General features: G+C 44.0%; 1 non-coding gene across 1 annotated transcript; it reads left to right on the top strand.

Moving 5' to 3' along the window:
• Positions 1 to 10,686: 10,686 nt before the first annotated feature.
• Trnat-ugu lies at positions 10,687 to 10,760 on the top strand. Its single transcript has one exon. It is a non-coding gene; the product is annotated as a tRNA-Thr (tRNA).
• Positions 10,761 to 18,608: the final 7,848 nt, after the last annotated feature.

Genomic DNA, 18,608 nt, shown 5'->3' with positions numbered 1-18,608 from the left:
AGGTGGTGGATTCGTAGCCCATTGATACGAATCAATTATGTGAAGGCGTAGTGTCTGTTCGTTCGGGCATATCCTAAAGCACAGACACCACGCAATCATAAAATAATATAATTATCCAGGCAGAATAGTATTTTAACATCAGTGTTTATCTGATGTATGGTATGTAAACTAAACAGCTACAGATAGTCCCCCAGTCATTTATATCTACATCTACATGATTACCTCGTAATTCTCTAAGTGGATGGCGAAAGGTTCATTGAACCACATTTACACCATCTGTCGAATGTTCCACTCTCTTGTAGCACGTGGAATAAAAGTACAGCTAAATCTTTCTGTTCGAGTACTGTTTTACTTTATTACGATCATCGTTTCTCCCTGTGTCGGTCGGAGTCGAAAAAATATTTTTGCTTGCAGAGGAGAAAACTGGTGACTAAAATTTAGCGAAAATGTTTCGCCACAGCGGTAAGCGCTTATCACATCAATGACACTGTGTCTGTCACTTCCCGATAACAAAAAACGAGCTGCCTTGTTGGGACTTTTACGATATACACCGTCAATCCTGTCTGGTAGGGATTCCATACAGCGCAGCATTGCTCCAGAGAACGATCGACAAGAGTAATGTAGACAGTCCTTTTAGTAAGAGTTCTGCCAATAACACTCAATATTTGCTTCGGCTTCCGCACAACGTTTTGGAACACAACCTACGACCAGCCTAGAGACAGAAGTGATGACACTTTCTGCAGGACCTGACTGTCATTTTGCAGGACATGCTCAAGCACGTAAAGTGCTAGCTGTTACTGATTTGTTTGACTGATGGGGCTACTAAGTGCTATACCACCTACTGCACTACCATAACTTAAGCCCTCGTGAGTTTAACTCGATTTCTAAACTGGAAGAAACACTTCACGGCATTCGCTTCAGAACTGTTACAAATTCGTAGGGCAATAGACCGCGCAGTTCGAACTGTCAGCACAACTGGCACTGCTAAGTGTATCCTACGACTTCCACATCGCCGGCAACCGGTTATACACAACGCTGGTGACTACTTTAAAGGTCAGTAAAACTTTGAAACACTTACCTATCTTGTACGAGCTGTAAATAAATAGTTTCCACCATTGAAGTTCCAACCCTCGTAAAAAGATCTCTCTCACAGTTCCTTTAGCACTAATTTCTTAAAAGTTTCAGGTAGTCATCACATTTATGTTTCGACACATTCTTCCGTAAGTCCACTTTATATTCAAAGATCAGTACATTTTGAGTAGACTGACAGCATCGACATGGCTATTTAACCGACTGTCTTTTGGAGGTATGTGGACGATACTTCCGTCTTTTGGCCTCAGGGCCATTTCGCTGGATGAAGGAATCGTGGTATCTGGAATTCACTTTACCATAGGGTCAATCATACAGATTTGTATTTGTAATCATGGAGTTCTCAGCCGTCACAAACTGCGATCGACCTTAAAACACTTGTACACAGAGCACGCACACAGTGTCATAGATTATTTGTCTGACAAGCTCTCCTTTCTAAAGTCAGCGTTCAGTGAAAATGGATATCCTGCCTGGTAGATCAACGGGGAACTATCAGTTGAAACCAGTAACTAGAAACCAATAACCAGGTGGAGCACGCCGGCTAAATCTCTAGCTTTTCTTCCTTTTGTTGGCAACATTGCGTTTAAAATAGCAAGAATAAACAGTATTTATCTAGTGAAAATGGTTTACCGCCTGACATCTAGAGTTTTAAGACTGCTGGGATTGTGGAAGCACAATTTGTTATTGCAGGGGGCTGAAATTTACAAAATACGTTGACAGTGTGGTACGTCTTATAAACTCCAGACCAAACAGACCGTGGAAGAACACGGCACCGAACAACTCTGTACTCGCCGTTTGAAATCAAGCACCATATTGCAATATAATATATTTGTACATATTGTACTACATGGAACAATCATAGATTAGCCAAATTTGAAAGAGTAAAACACAGTAACACCGACAAACTCCCAATATTTACTAATTGCGGCAATCCAGCAGGAAGTTTTATTTACGAGAGGTGTTCAGTAAACAATGCAATGTTATTTTCTCGGTTAGTTTCGTTTGAAAAAATGCGGAATTTCTTGTGGGACATCGTGGAATGTTCTAGCTTCAGCCGCTGTAGTTTCATGAAGTTCCGATAGGTGGTGGTGCTATACGTAGCCTTCAAAATGGTGTTATTCCAAGCAGAGAGATGTCATTTTCTTTTGGCGGAAAACCAGAGCATCACAGATATTCTTAGACGCTTGCAGAATGTCTATAGAGACCTGGCAGTGAACAAAAGCACGTACAGTCGTTGGGCGAGGCGTCTCTCATCAGCGCAAACCTGTCTGATCTCCCACGTGCCGGCCGCACTCACACAGCTGTGACTCACGCTAAGTGTTCGTCGCCATTAAAATGCATACGAACTTCTCCATAACAATGGAGTCTGTACACCGGAGAGGAGCTCACAAAACTGCACTGGTCTGTTCCTCCTCATCCATCCTGCAGCGCGGATCTCGCATTTTCCAACTTGCATCTGTTTGGCCCAATCAACGCTGAACTCCGCGGGAAGTGGTATGTGCATGATCTGGAGGTTATTGATGCAGCAAGACGTTGGCCCGGATATCAACCAGTAGAGTGGTACAATGCGCTCGTATACCACTTTGAATAAAACCCTCTTTCAGAAGAAAAGTATTGCATTATTTATTGAACCCCCCTGGTGTTTTGGGGTAATTCTAACCAGGACATTTGGTTTGAGGAACTTTGTAACACCCTCTTCTACGAAAAATTTTACACAGAATTCGCTGTTAGAGTTTGACACGCTGAAGAACTACTGAGCTGACATTATGGTGACTCTTAGTTTGCAACGTGATACGACGAAAATACATAACAGTAGGACAATTGCGCAGACGTTTCGCAGTATAGACATGTTCCGTGTTACGCCAGCAGGACGGGATTTCAGATCTGCCAGTTGGTTGAATAGAAGGACTAGTAGCGGAAAGGATTCCTGACACTAAACTTAAAAGAGAGAGCGGTAATTTAGAAACTGCGCGACTGAATGGCCAAACGGCCGTGAACAATGAAATCCCATCGTCTTCTGTAAAGAGCAATCGGCATAATGATACAATAAATTCAGCGAATAGCAGTTATTTTAAAATTGTGAACGTGAGCTACGTTTGGAACAGCGGCACGCGTTAGAACGAAGGAAGCGGATATCTAAATTAAATCGTTGCTGCGAGGCAGCGGAGAAGGTCCGCTGCGCAAAGGACACGATTAGGCAGACGCCTGGCTGCACCGACCGTTTTGTTCGCAGCGGGAAAAACCAGTGGCGCCCAAACAGACGTGTTGGCTTCAGAGGGTGCCGCTTCCAGGCTCTCAAGACAGTGCCTCAAGCTCGAAAGTGTAGTCGCTCTGAGTGGTCAAGCTACAAACTCGCCATGTGCGACTGATTAATTTTTGTACGGAACGAAGAAACAAAATTAATCTCTTTATTATGTGGAGAGGCAACTTAGGCATATTTCTAGTACAGTGAATAAGCTCTATCTTCATTAGATCCTTGCGCAGAATCCCACGCAAGACATTTGATGATCACTGTACAAATCATCTACACAAAGGGCACCAAAATAAACTGTTCTATTCAAAGTGCAACGTAAAGTTGCGTGAAGCTGGGAATGCAAATAGTTAGAATTCCAGGCCAGCCTCTAAAAAGATAGGAGTAATTCCATCCACACTGCCCAAAAGAATTAAAATATCACTTCTTTGAATCCCCGTCATTGCTCCGCAGACGTATGAAATTTGGCTCAAACGTATCTACAACTCATTTCTGCAATGATGCAACAGCATGGCACCCTGCAACGTCACCGTGGGGTCCGGCGACGCAACAATCATGGGAAAAAATGCCAAATTTGTGTTTATATTGATGTGTAAGGTGGGTTGATGAGATCACATTGCACCAAAATTCACCTTAATTCTGTCACTCGCACCGTGGGCGTGTCACACGATGGGAAGGTCGTCAAATGTTCCCCTAACCACATCGTAGTCCTTCTCTTGACGCCTCTATGATGCAGGTCTGCACCGCGGCGCCTGGCGTGGAAGTCACACTGGTTTCTTATGGCCGGCTGGTGAAAATTTCAAACACACCTCCGCTCGGAGTCGACACGAAAAGGCTTCAGGAGGTCGCATACATGGCTCACTGAAACCACTCCTTCCCTTGGGGCGTTCATTTACACACGTCACGCGATCGAAAATGACAGTTCTCAGTGCAATGAGTTACAGAATGACATTGTTGACAGTCTTTGACACTGCTGTCACCTCCGGCTATTGACCATCTCCGACATCGTGGTATTAAAAAACCACTGGACGTAATCTGATGCCCTTGGAATGTAGCATGACTTCTATTTGCTCTCGTGGGAGGAGTGGGCGGGGGGGGGGGGGGGGGGGAGGGGGGAAGGATGACATTGACACGTGCATCAATAAATCACAAAGGATCCCTCTAAGACCACTCAAGTCGGCGATTCCCTCGGTGCAACAATTGCAACTTTGTTGAGCACTTTAAAAATGTAACTGTACAAAAACAACACTTGATCAGTTATTGGGGCGACTTGGACAGCGTAAGTTAGACATCTGGCATGCCCACAAGCTGGTGCTAGAGCGGCAGTACATTGCCACTCGGCAGTAGGGCGTCGAAGAGGCGTAGCGTTGCAAAGCGACATGAAATGGAACCAGCACGTCAGGTTGGTAGTAGAAAGGCGAATGCTTGACTTTGTTTACTTGGGAGAATTTTGGGGAAGTGTAGCTCGTCCTTAATATAGGCGACGTATAGAACACTATTGCAACCCATTCTTGAGAACAGTTGGAGTGTTTGGGATACCACTCGGTCGCACTCGGTGGAACTATAGAAAGACATCGAAGCAATTCAGAGGCGTGTTGTTAGATTTGTTACCGGTAGGTTCGATCAGCACGCATATATTACGGAGATGCCTCGTGAAAAATGGGAATCCGTTGTGAGAGATGACGCTCTTTTCACGAGACAATATTGCAGAAATTAAGAGAACCGGCATTTGAGTCCAACTGCAGAACGGTTCTACTGCCGCCAAAGTGGATTCCGCGTAAGGAACACGAAGATTAGATGCGAGAATTAGGGCCCGTAAGGAGGCTTTCAAAAAGTAGTTTTTCTCTCGCTCTGTTATTGAATGAAAGAGGAAAGGGAGTGACTGGTAGTGGTACAGCGTACCCTCCACCATGCAGCGTAAGGTAGCTTGCGGAGTATGTATGTATATCAGAGTTGTCCAACCCGCAATTATCAATGCGGTCTAAGAAGTGATCATCTATCATAATAGCGGCAAAAAAATCAGCTTATGTAGTGAAGTTATGAAATTTTAAATATTTTCAATTTGAAATTCCCTTCATACGATAGTATTCTCTCATGGGTCCATACAGTTCTTAGCTTTGCCGCCCGAGCTGCACTTGAACCTCACGGTCTCGTTCTTAAAAACGTCCAACACGTCACACGCGCTGGTCTGTTATCTTACGGCTACTTCAGTTGCAAATGCGAAGCTACAGATTTAGATACGTATATCGGAATTAATCTAAGAAAATGAAAGGAAATTCTGTGTTATTTCTGCACAATTGTGATAAAGGATCTTATTCACCGTAGTTCGGATCACTACAAGTCGTTAGGAGTTATTAAGCTTCGTATAGATTGCAGTTACTGTCAATGTTTGCTGTCTAACAGTATCGTAATTCTGTTCTAGCAGTTTTAATTTGATATGATATCCATTGCTACAAATAAGAACCACGTTCGACCATGACCTTGACTACAATCGGTTTTCACGAAATATTTTTACTTTAGTTTGTAATTAGTACCATACGAGATGATCGGTACAAATCGAAATGTGTTCATACTGCACGTGATGACGAAAGCTGCTTCCCGTACTTTTTGTTACCCAGTAGCAGTCATCGTGCTCAATCCCTCTCACATTGCATTCACAGTGGAGAAAGTTCTTTATAACGTGGTTGTATTATACTGTCTGCCCGAAACAATTTGGAAGCCCTCTTTGGTCGATACTTGTCGGCAGACGTTGGAAGTCATAGTGTTGGAACCACGGCCCACCGATGATAACTGACGGTAGACGGCAATACATTGTTACAAGCATGTTTCATTAAACTCTGACTGACGATGAGAGACCTCATGTGAAGGTCAGTCGCCGTCCGAAATTTCTCTATTATTCACAGTAAGGCCCGTAAAATAATATAGAATGCGCCTAAATGCTGCGATCAAGAAAAGCAATTAAGTAGAGTATTCACTCGTTGGTACAGCGTACGGCAGCGTACAATGAATGTAGCAGCAGAACGATACAAATTGATTGGTAGCTTGGTCATAATAATCTTCTAGCATGCTAGGCAAGAAGATATGACCTTTAATTAAATCAAATTTCTTCATTCGAGAGCCCACGGACTAGCTTGCTATCCGGTTTGAATTACGTATTATTTATTTTGTGGACTTTACTGTCAAAGCAAGCAGGTTGCAGACTCTAATTCAATTAAGGAGTGTTGTCGGGCCACTGTTGTCATAATTGTAATCACGCATATACCGTTTTTCCTTTTCTTCGAAGAATGTCGTGGAAAGCGGAACATATTTATTATAAACCTTCCATATATCTCTCTATCTTTGTATGACAGACCAAGACAATTTATGCGGAAAAGCTTTAAACATGGATCACGTTATGCAAGTCGTCGTGAAGACAGTAAATTTGCTAACAGCCAGGGGACTGAATTATCGCAATTTCCGTCCCACCATTTGGTATTTTACACCTTGTTTTAACATATATCCATCTCACCACGTTGATTAAAATTACTGGCATTACTGACCTGCTGTTTTGCCTGCCAGTCATCGGCGCTACTAGCGCGTATCGATATATCCCCTCTGAGAGGATCTTTGTTTGGATGCTATGGCTTCCCGGTTGTAAATCTGTCGCGGAGTCAGTCGGAACGTGCGAGGAGGAGAGCTCACGGCGGCAGTTCGGGTCGTGAGCTGGGCCCTGGCAGTCAGTTGCAACGTGTCTGGAGCGCAGCCCGGGCCAGCCAGCCGCCGACTTGGAGCAGCAGTGAGCCCTGCGTGGACATCGCCCGCTCGACAGTTGCCGCCACGCATCACTTAAGCCGCGCCTGACTTTTGGTGGGTTGTTGGTTGGTCGGTTGGTCCGAGGACATCTCCGTTCGGCGTTCTCGACTGAGCCCGCTGGCGGTCTCTGCGCAGTGTTGGAGTCTGTCTGGAGCTGTCCGATTGGTATGAGCATCGTCATTCGCCGACCCAGGACGTGAAGTGTGGTGTCACCGCCAGACACCACACTTGCTAGGTGGTAGCTTAAATCGGCCGCGGTCCATTTAGTACATGTCGGACCCGCGTGTCGCCACTGGGTGATCGCAGACCTAGCGCCACCACAAGGCAGGTCTCGAGATACGGACGAGCACTCGCTCCAGTTGTACGACGACATTGCTAGCGACAATACGAACGAAGCCTTCCTCTCATTTGCCGAGAGACAGTTAGAATAGCCTTCTGCTAAGTCCATGGCTACGACCTAGCAAGGCGCCATTAGCCTTACCTACTTTGAGAGTTATAGTATAAATGTCTCAAGAAGAACGCTGTATTCATCACATAATAAAAGTTAAGTATAAAGCAGCTACGTACTTTTCTTGCTACCATTCAATAGTTATCCTGTTCCAGAATTCACGCCCGTCTCCGTTAGATAGCGTGCCTATCGGCCCCCTCAAAATAACACTGTGTCGGCACTTCTGTCGACACATCATGAAGGTTGAGTGGCTTTGAGCATTACGTTGTTGGTTCCGGCTTTGCTGTTGTGGAAGTTTTCCTGTGAGCAACAACGAGTGAAGTGTTCGAGATAGCCGCCGTCAGATGGAATTGATCAAATTAATTTACCCACAGTCAAGTGCACCAGCGGGATTTTCTGCCTTGTGGCCGTTAGTGTTCGTGGTACCTGCCCTGGCCACTAACGTAGTTTTTAGGCAGTTTTTTCCTTACCTGTTGTTGTTGCCCAACATGGTGTGTAGTTTTGTCAGATCAGTTCACATACGCGTTTGTTGGGGGTAGTGATACTTGTAACTTTTTGGGAGGGGCCTTGAAATCTCGTGCACTTCGTCGTGGCAAGCAAGCGGTTGGTTGGTCGGTCCGTGAAGGTCATTTGGTTGGGTTTGGACGAATCGAGTGTAGTTGGGCTCACCGCCTGTCTCGCCTAAGTGAAGGAGGGCAGACTGATCCCCTGGAGGCCCCTGAGTTCTGTTCCCTTATTTATTCTTAGGCAGTGTTAATGTTGTTGTAATTCATTTTAAAAGACTTTTTGGGGCTTTACTGTATTTTATATTTTCAATTGGGCAAAGTTAATTGAGGGCCTTCAGCCGTGGAAACATGTTCTCAGAGTTTCCTTCAAGTCTAAACATTATTGCCTTCTGCTCTTGGAAGGTTATTGGAATTTCCTATGAAACATTTTACAAGCTATTGTGGGCCTTGCGGCCGTTGGTATTGCAAAAGGAAATTTGTAAACTTAATGTATTGTTTTATCGATTGTTGCAATATATATATTTCCATAATTTTCAGATTTTAACTTTGCGGCCTTCAGACATTTTATTGCGTTTGTTTATCTCTTTCTGTGCACCTTGCGGGCCATGAGCCCTTTTAGCATCTTAAAATATTGTGGCCTTCTGACTTCAGTAGTCATCATGGTATATTTGGAATTTTTAAGATTTTATCCGGCGGCCTTAAGCCGCTCCGCATTCTGATCTCATATATGTACACGATTTATCTTATCCGTAAATTTAGGTGTGTGTCATATCTTTTCAAAATTGAACTTATCCTAAACATCTTTTTGGAGGCCTTCAGCCGCAAAGCAAATTTAATTCTTTCAAAAGTGTATTTGTGAACTAAATGATAATTAATTACAATTGTGAAATGGCCCTTTCCAGAACCCTAATTTCTTGTTAGCCCTGCATGATTTAGCGGGCGTTTCAGTTCAGATCCTGAGTATGGTGATGTCGCATATTTTACACACGTAAGATTGCTCAGTCGTGGACAGCTGTTAAAAAGAGTTTATAACATAAACAAATGAATCAAATCATTCATGATACCAAAAGCAAAATCTGTGCCAGAAATTGAGGATGTCGACTGGGTGTAGATTTAGCATTTTGGTGGACTCCTCATTTAGGTGATTTAAATAGGCGTCTTCATGGTAGAAACCAACGTATCGGTGCAATGTTTCGAACAGTAAACGCATACTAAATGAAACTGAAGTTATGCAAGCACAGGCAAAGGTAAACATTTTTTTTCTAATTTCAGCACATCGGTCAAATATAATCATTAAGGCGGGATGAAATACGTAACCATACCTTTCGATCGGATGTAAGAATTTGAAAATCGATATTAGGATTATCGGAAAAATAATCAAGACATTTTATTAACGCGACGCCTTTTACAAACAATGTCGATTCGTTGCCAGGATATTTTCGAAAGGAATGCATAGAATTGCAGTCTGATATACAACTAAAAGAAAATTTCAGTCATGGACCTTTTTAAAACATTACAAATCATACCTGTTCAGTGACACATATCCTTTGCTGCACAGACGTTTATTTTAAATGTCAACTTTGTTTGACAGCCTGTACGTTTCTGAAGAGTTATTTTCAGAATAAAACACACAAAAAGTAAATGAAGGTAAGCACCTAAAGATCACCCTGAGAATTGCAAGCAGTTTGATCGAACCAGACACTCATACGTTATTTTCCTTGCTCCAAAGCCAAATGTCATATTAAACCTATGATGCATAACTAATTACTTATAAAATTATTAAGAACTTCTCATATGTAACATGTCACATTAATTTCCTCTTGCCTTTTAGAATAAACGATCATAAATTAATAAATTCTGAATTATTTAAATGTGTTAACTCCGATCATACCCTTTTTTTCCTTGCTCAGCGGTCATTTTTATCGTTTAGTCTATTTACGTGCAGCGCAAAGATACTCGTTTTCTTCCAATGTGGTCCATGTAATCTAAGAGGCTGGACAACCCTCATGTAGATCTAGAAGCCGGTTGATAGCCATTAAACTGCAAGAATAGAATGTGATAATTAGTTGAAACCCTCAGCCGCCGACAGATGTTGTTGATACACCTCGATGGAGACAGCTGAAAATGTGTGCCCCGAGCGGGACTCCAACCCGGGATCTCCTGCTTACACGGCAGGCGCTCTATCCATCTGAGCCACCGAGGACACAGATGAATAGCGCGACTGTAGGGACTTACCTTTGCACGCTTCCCGTGAGACCGACATTCCCAACTGTACACAATCTCCATACATGAAGTATCTCGCGCACTCATTACTCGCGCACACTAAGGTGACGATTCCCGCAAGCGTTCGGGCAACTTGTGCGCATTGAAGACCGTGCAGCTCCTCTAGAATAAATGATAATTAATTGAAACTCTAAGCTGTTGACAGGTGTTGTTGATACACCTCGATGGGAACAGCTGAAAATGTGTGCCCCGACCGGGACTCGAACCCGGGATCTCCTGCTTACACGGCAGACGCACTATCCATCTGAGCCAGGTGAATAGCACGACACCTGAAGCATGCAAAGAATAAGTCCCTACAGTCGCGCTATTCACCTGTGTCCTCGGTGGCTCAGATGGATAGAGCGTCTGCCATGTAAGCAGGAGATCCCGGGTTCGAGTCCCGGTCGGGGCACAGATTTTCAGCTATCCCCATCGAGGTGTATCAACAACACCTGTCGACAGATGAGGGTTTCAATTAATTATCATTTATTCTAGAGAAGCTGTACGGCCATCAATGATATCTGTTCTTCCGAGAACAGTTACTATCTTCAAAAGTTGTTCAAATGTGTGTGAAATGTTATGGGACTTAACTGATAAGGTCATCCGTCCCTAAGTTTACTCACCACGTAACCTAAATTATCGTAAGGACAAACACACACATCCATGCCCGAGGGAGGACTCGAACCGCCACTGGAACCAGCCGTACAGTCCATGACTGCAGCGCCCCTTAGACCGTTCAGTTACTATCTTCATATAGAATAGAATGTAACGACAACTGCTTACAGCGCACAACACTGGACACCGTGCTGAAAGTCTTCGATGCTTCAGACCTACTCGCAATGTCTGAGTAGATATCTGTTCCAAAAAAGCTGGTTTCCTGACTAAAAATACATGACGTAGCAGTACAAACCTTCTTGGCCGGAAGTTTCTTCTTCCCGGCGGTAGTCACATGGGTCTGTTAGATACTGCATGGTGTCTTATAACCCTCCTGAGCCCGTCGATTCCATTTCCGCGTGATGGTCATAATACCCCGACTAATGCGAATAGCAGTACCGCGAAACGGTGAACATCAGGCTCGATAAGCCACGATTCTGCCGCTTCCCAAAACTGACACGTTTTTGCTGGCAGACGTTCCTTCTTCATACACGACACGTAAGATGATCTTCTGACAAACAAACAGTGTTCAAATAGCGATTTCTGACTGATCAAGCCGCTAGGTAATGTTTCCTGATACATGGAATGCAGATGGCGATACCACGCGTAATCTGCAAGTTGCCGCAGAAATGCTAATCATTGGTATATGTAAGAATGTTGGCGCTGTAACATCAATGGCCAGTAGTGTGTTATACGTGGCTCCCTGACAGCTGCAGTTTCTATTGCAAGATGCCTCTTTGCGGTCAACATGCGCAAAAGATGCTACCTAGCGGTCTATAATTCCGTTCTTGGTGGGTGTTAATTAACATAAATCTATAAATCTAATTTTTATATTTATTTCCTTCGATCACGCTCCATTTTTATTTTCTAAGTTCCTCTTTTTATTTTTTCAGCTTTTTATTATCTGCGGCTGTTGTGCAACATACAGTGACAATGTGAGACTGATACAGATATCCACTTGAGTAAAGATTGAATAACTAAGTACTCAGCAGCTACTTGCGAGCCTGTGTGTGGCGTGGCGAACTGCCGCCGTGGCGAACAGCGCAGCCTCGGCTGGCTTGTCACATGTCGTTAAGCCGTTGGTCACGGCGTGATGATCCTGCACGTCGCCTGCTACGCGGTCCCTCAACAGCCTTCACGCCGTAAAAACACCGCACGCTACGTTAGCTATAACGACCCATTCTCTGCTCCACCAGGTGCATGCAACGCTTCGCGGAAATTGCACACCCCTGCAGGAGCTGCTACGGTTTTGCTCCCATAGTATGCGGAAGGTCTGTGAAAGTGTCCTCTGTCACGAGGGTCACCGCGGTAAGCTATCTAGCGAATTTTGAACTAGATCTTGACACTTAGCCTGTAGGACCATACAGGTTGCTTCGGTACGGTGACCTCGAAGAAAGATCTGGTTTCTTACACAATTGTCCCGAAAAGGCATCGCGATTAGTGTTCGGGATAATCGATCCATGACAGCCATAATCAGTGACACTGAATATAATAAAGTTGCTGCCAGAGCGGATAGAAAATAAGTAACGAACTGAGAAACGTTAAAAAACTGTAGTGTTGGAAATATTCCGAGTGATTCTTTAAGTTGTAGCGTATAGCTGTCTCCCTTCTTTCGTTGGGTACTTAAGACTGACTGACTTGCATGAAATTTAGAACTCATTATAGTTCTGATAAAAAGAAGTTTAAATTGTTCATATAGCAGTGAGATGAGAAATGTTACGAGATACTTCCTCACGCGAAAGAGCTTGCCCCCTTCTAACAGCCGTGTACCGCAGGTCTCTAGAGGAACGGAAGGTTCCAGATGATTGAGAAAGAGCACAGATAGTCCCAGTCTTCAAGAAGGGTCGTCGAGCAGATGCGCAAAGCTATAGGCCTATATCTCTGACGTCGATCTGTTGTAGAACTTTAGAACATGTTTTTTGCTCACGTATCATGTCATTTCTGGAAACCCGGAATCTACTCTGTAGGAATCAACATGGATTCCGGAAACAGCGATCATGTGAGACCCAACTCGCTTTATTTGTTCATGAGACCCAGAAAATATTAGATACAGGCTCCCAGGTAGATGCCATTTTCCTTTACTTCCGGAAGGCGTCTGATACAGTTCCGCACTGTTACCTGATAAACAAAGTAAGAGCCTATGGAATATCAGACTAGCTGTGTGGCTGGATTGAAGAGTTTTTAGCAAACAGAACACAGCATGTTGTTCTCAATAGAGAGACGTCTAAAGACGTTAAAGTAACCTCTGGCGTGCCACAGGGGAGTGTTTTGGGACCATTGCTTTTCACAATATTTATCAATGATCTAGTAGATAGTGCCGGAAGTTCCATGCGGCTTTTCGTGGATGATGCTGTAGTATACAGAGAAGTTGCAGCATTAGACGATTGCAGCGAAATGCAGGAAGATCTGCAGCGGATAGGCACTTGGTGCAGGGAGTGGCAACTGACCCTTAACGTAGACAAATGTAGTGTATTGCGAATATTGGCTCTGAGCACTATGGGACTCAACTTCTGAGGTCATCAGTCCCCTAGAACTTAGAACTACTTTTACCTAACTAACCTAAGGACATCACACACATCCATGCCCGAGGCAGGATTCGAACCTGCGACCGCAGCGGTCGCGCGGTTCCAGACTGTAGCGCATAGAACCGCTCGACCACCCTGGCCGGCATATTGCGAATACATAGAGAGAAGGATCTTTTATTGTATGATTATATACTAGCAGAACAAACACTGGTAGCAGTTACTTCTGTAAAATATCTGGGAGTATGCATACGGAACGATTTGAAGAGGAATGATCATATAAAATTAATTGTTGGTAAGGCGGGTGCCAGGTTGAGATTCATTGGGAGAGTCCTTCGGAAATGTAGCCCATCAACGAAGGAGGTGGCTTACAAAACACTCGTTCGACCTATGCTTGAGTATTGCTCATCAGTGTGGGATCCGTACCAGGCCGGGTTGACAGAGGAGATAGAGAAGATCTAAATAAAAGCGGCGCGTTTCGTCACAGGATTATTTGGTAAGCGTGATAGTGTTACGGAGATGTTTAGCATGCTCAAGTGGCAGACTCTGCAAGAGAGGCGCTCTGCATCGCGGTGTAGCTTGCTGTCCACGTTTCGAGAGGATGCGTTTCTGGATGAGGTATCGAATATATTGCTTCTCACTACTCATAGCTCCCGAGGAGGTCACGAATATAAAATTAGAGAGATTCGAGCGCACACGGAGGCTTTCCGGCAGTCGTTCTACCCTCGAACCATACGCGACTGGAACTGGAAAGAGAGGTAATGACAGCGGCACGTAAAGTGCCCTCCACCACATACCGTTAGGTGGCTTGAGGAGTATAAATGTAGATGTAAATGTAGATGTTGTGTCGGACCTGCTTTTGCTCTGCATAGTGCAGCAACTCGGCGTGGCATGGACTCAACAAGTCGTTGGATGTTCTCTGCAGATATATTGAGCCATCTTGTCTCTACAGCCGTCCATATTTCCGGAAGTGTTGTCGGTGCAGGGTTTTGTACATGGACTTACCTTCTTAGTTACGTGACATACATTTCGATGGGTGGCCAAATCATTCACTCGAGTCTTCTAGTTCTTCAAACCAAGGAACATGAAGTCTATGAATGGCTGCAAATGATCTCCAAGTAGCCGAACATAACCATTTCCAGTCAACGATTGGTTCATTTGGACCATAGAACCAAGTCCGTTCCATAGAAACACCCCCCACACCATTATGGAGCCCCCATCAGTTTGCACAGTGCCTTGTGGACAACCAGAGTCCATGGTTTCGTGGGGTCTGCGCCACACTCGAACCCTACTATCAGCTGTTACCAACTGATATTGGTACACATGTGACGAAGTCACGGTTATCCAGTGGTGTTGGGTCCAAACGCTACGGTCATGAGCCCAGGAGCGGTACTGCAGGCGATATCCTGCTGTTAGCTAAATCACTCACGTCGGTCGTCTGCTGCCATAGCCCATTAACGCCAAATTTCACCTCCCTATCCTAACGGATAAGTTCCTCGAACGTCCCACATTGAATTTGGCGGATATTACACGCAGAGTAGCTTGTATCTTAGCACTGACAACTCCACGAAAACGCCGCTGTTCTCGGTCATTAAGTGACGTCCGTTTTCCCCCTGTTGTCCGTGGTGAGAGGTAACTCCGCGACACAATCTTGATGCTGTGGATCTCTTAATATTGAATTAACGAACGATTTACGAAACTGAATGTCCCTTGAATCTACTTCCAACTGATTTTCCGCGTTGAAAGTCTGTTAATTCCCGTGGGTGTGGCCATAATCACGTCGGATACCTTCTCGCATGAATCACCTAAGTACAAATGACAGCTCCACCAATGCTCTGCCCTTTTATGCCTTGTGTACGCAATAATACCGTCATCTGTGTATGTGCATATTGCTATCCCATGTCTTTGTCACCTCAGAGTAATACTGTTCTACAAAAAAATACGGCTGAATAGGAAGATGTTAAATCCCAATTATACAGGAGTACCTGTTTTCATTTTATCCTCCTACAAGCGGATCGTTTTCCACTACGTTCAACACGATATATCCGTAGTAAATATGCAGACATATGTTGGACTTCAGAAGTTAAGACGCACAGGTCGTCCCACGCTAAGGCAATTATGCAACAAGAGTGGCGCATTGCCAGATGAGAGCAGATGTTCTGGGTGTCCGCCGCGGTATGGGTAACAGGTGCATCACGGTGTGAGACTGAAATGGTGCAGCAACTGAAAATGTACTAGCAAATAGAAGGAAGAGGAGCAGTACATTTATTCAGGAATAAGCTTTGTTACGTCCTTTTTTTTTAAAAAAAAAAAAAGAAAAAAGATGAGAATGATGACGATTACGTTGAATCAATGTCTGAACTGTGCAATGGACACAGAACTCGAATTGTCGTGTTGCGTGTTGTAGGTGCAAGAGGTGTGCTTACCGTGTCTTATTGTTAGCAAGACTTTACACGAATCGATTGGACAATGCAACACCCGATACCAATAAAGAAATACAGCCACTGCAAAATATATTCAGCCCCTTAAGCACTCAATCCTCAGGTCCTGTTCACACTAAGTAAATAAAATGATCTTACCTCTGAAGCAGCAACAGAGTAACGCGATATATTTTGGTCTCTCATAAAAAATATGAATATGCTAACTATTCAGCAGTGTACAATGCTGGCCATAAGATTTGAAATGCACTTAAAATACATTTGGCTGATAAAAGAGAACATTTAAGAAAATCCAACTTCTTTAAAAAATGTACGACCTGCACTGGGAGGCGGTGCTGATTATGGTGAATTACTAACACTCGGTTTTTCTTGGCAAAATTATATTGCAAGTTCAGTATGGCTTTTCAAAAATATCTGACAATTGAAACTACATCACTCACAATTGATTCACAAACAAAGAGATTTTAACAGCAAGTATAATCTAACTTCATTAATCCAACATAAATGTAAATCATCAAATTACATACACTTCTGTTAAAGAAATCTTAAAATCATTACAAAAATGAAATATATAACTAGTATTTTTCTCAAAAGAGGTTACGAGCATTCTGGGTTTATTCAACAATTACAAATTATCAGCCAACCCATCTATACTAACGCGCTGGCCAAAACAGAAATCATAAGTATTTAAAACTTTACCTTATTTGCCTGAAGACGTCTGCTTCGCTACGGTCGCAGGTTCGAATCCTGCCTCGGGCATGGGTGTGTGTGATGTCCTTAGTTTAGTTAGGTTTAAGTAGTTCTAAGTTCTAGGGGACTTATGACCTAAGATGTTGAGTCCCATAGTGCTCAGAGCCATTTGAACCATTTGAAGTAGTTCTAAATTCTAGGGGACTGATGACCTCAGATGTTAAGTCCCATAGTGTTCAGAGCCATTGAACCATTTTAGCTTCACACAGCACACCACAGAAACTACCTACTCCATCGTCTTTCCCTCATAGCTACCTACAACTGTGCGCCCAGTGCTCTCTCACTCCAACAAAGCAGTACAGTATCTTTGGCTCTGTGGTCGCCCACAGTCAGCGATCCGCATTATCGAGCCCATCAGAGACATTCATCCTTCACAGTATACTAGTTTTATTTTAATTTAGTAATATTCTTATCTTATTCTGGTGCCACATACAAGTGTCTCCAGTATACTCCACTCAACTTCTAAATTTCACGTCGATTCACAGTCAAATCCTCGCTCTCTTCTTCTTCTTTTTTTCTTTTTGTATTGCCTTTGTTCCTTATATAAACGTGGTCGGCGTATCAGTTGTAGAATTTTGCTCTCTTAATGTTAGACGGTGGCCAGATGCCTTTCTTGTCGCCACTCTGTGCCAAGCGTTATTCATGTGAAAGTCGGCGAATGTTTTCTGAAAGGTTGCGATTCGTGTTAACTGACACGGGATCTTGGTACCAGTCTGATATTTATTTAGTCCGATGTGGGAAACCGCCTAAAAACTACATTCAGGTTGGCCGGCACACCGGCTGTCGCCGTTAGTCCACCGGGCAGATTAGATTCGGGCGTATGCGCCTTCCCGGATCCCGGAAGCGGAGTGCCAACACCCGTGGCTACCCATCCGCGAAATTCATGCGGAGCATGGACGAAATGCGATTTCGCGTCCTGCCGTAGTGAAACGGTGTCAACAGTTTGACCAAGGCCGCACAGACGTGGGTGACGCTGATCCATCACACAGTCCACATGTTGCGATTTTCATCTTTTCGCCCAGATGAAAGAACATCGAAGGTGGTGGGAAGGGGTTGGGAGGAGGGGGGGGGGGGGTGAGAAATTAAGAAATTTTTCAACTGTGAGAACGTTCGCACAGCGGTTCTCCAGTAACTCTGTGACCAAAGATCGGATTTCTATCGTCGAGGACATAAACGACTTAAAAAACATTCCGATAGTTGTCTACAGACTTGCTGACTATGTTGGAAACTAGCGTCTAGCATCTCTGTCACTTTCTAGTGCTGAATTCAATAAAAGTTACTTGGCTTCTCACGATAATGTGTTACGTAATATAGTATTGTACCTATTCCTATCAAGCGAACTACCGTAGCGAAATTATTCTCCCTTATTCCACACGACCGTACTCCATTGTCAATCTATAAGTTATTCTACTGAAATATGTCAATTAGTTGGGTAAGCGCAGCCTGGAAATGTTCTTAGAGGCAGAAGTCATTTATTGCTATCACTGAGTCGTTCAATTGGCTCTGAGCACTATGGGACTTTACGTCTGAAGTCATCAGTCCCCTAGAACTTAGAACTACTTAAACCTAACTAACCTAAAGACATCATACACATTCATGCCCGAGGCAGGATTCGAACCTGCGACCGTTGCGGTCGCGCGGTTCCAGACTGAAGCGCCTAGAACCACCTGGCCACAGCGGCCGGCTCACTGAGACGTCTTACTTGTAAAATCAGGAATAGGAAGTTACAGAAAATATGGATTGGTTTTAATCTTTCCAACCAGCTTCTCCTCATTCCTTCCATAGAATATTCCGACCTATACATCAGGTCTCAGCCTGTCACTACTGCGAGAAGAGGTCTGCGTGTTACTTACTTCAGACTTACCTGTTAACCTTTTTCTTACAGGTTCCTGACGT

Source organism: Schistocerca piceifrons, chromosome 2, assembly GCF_021461385.2.
Source record: "Schistocerca piceifrons isolate TAMUIC-IGC-003096 chromosome 2, iqSchPice1.1, whole genome shotgun sequence".
NCBI lineage: Eukaryota > Metazoa > Arthropoda > Insecta > Orthoptera > Acrididae > Schistocerca > Schistocerca piceifrons.
This window is presented reverse-complemented; position numbering and strand designations above follow the sequence as displayed.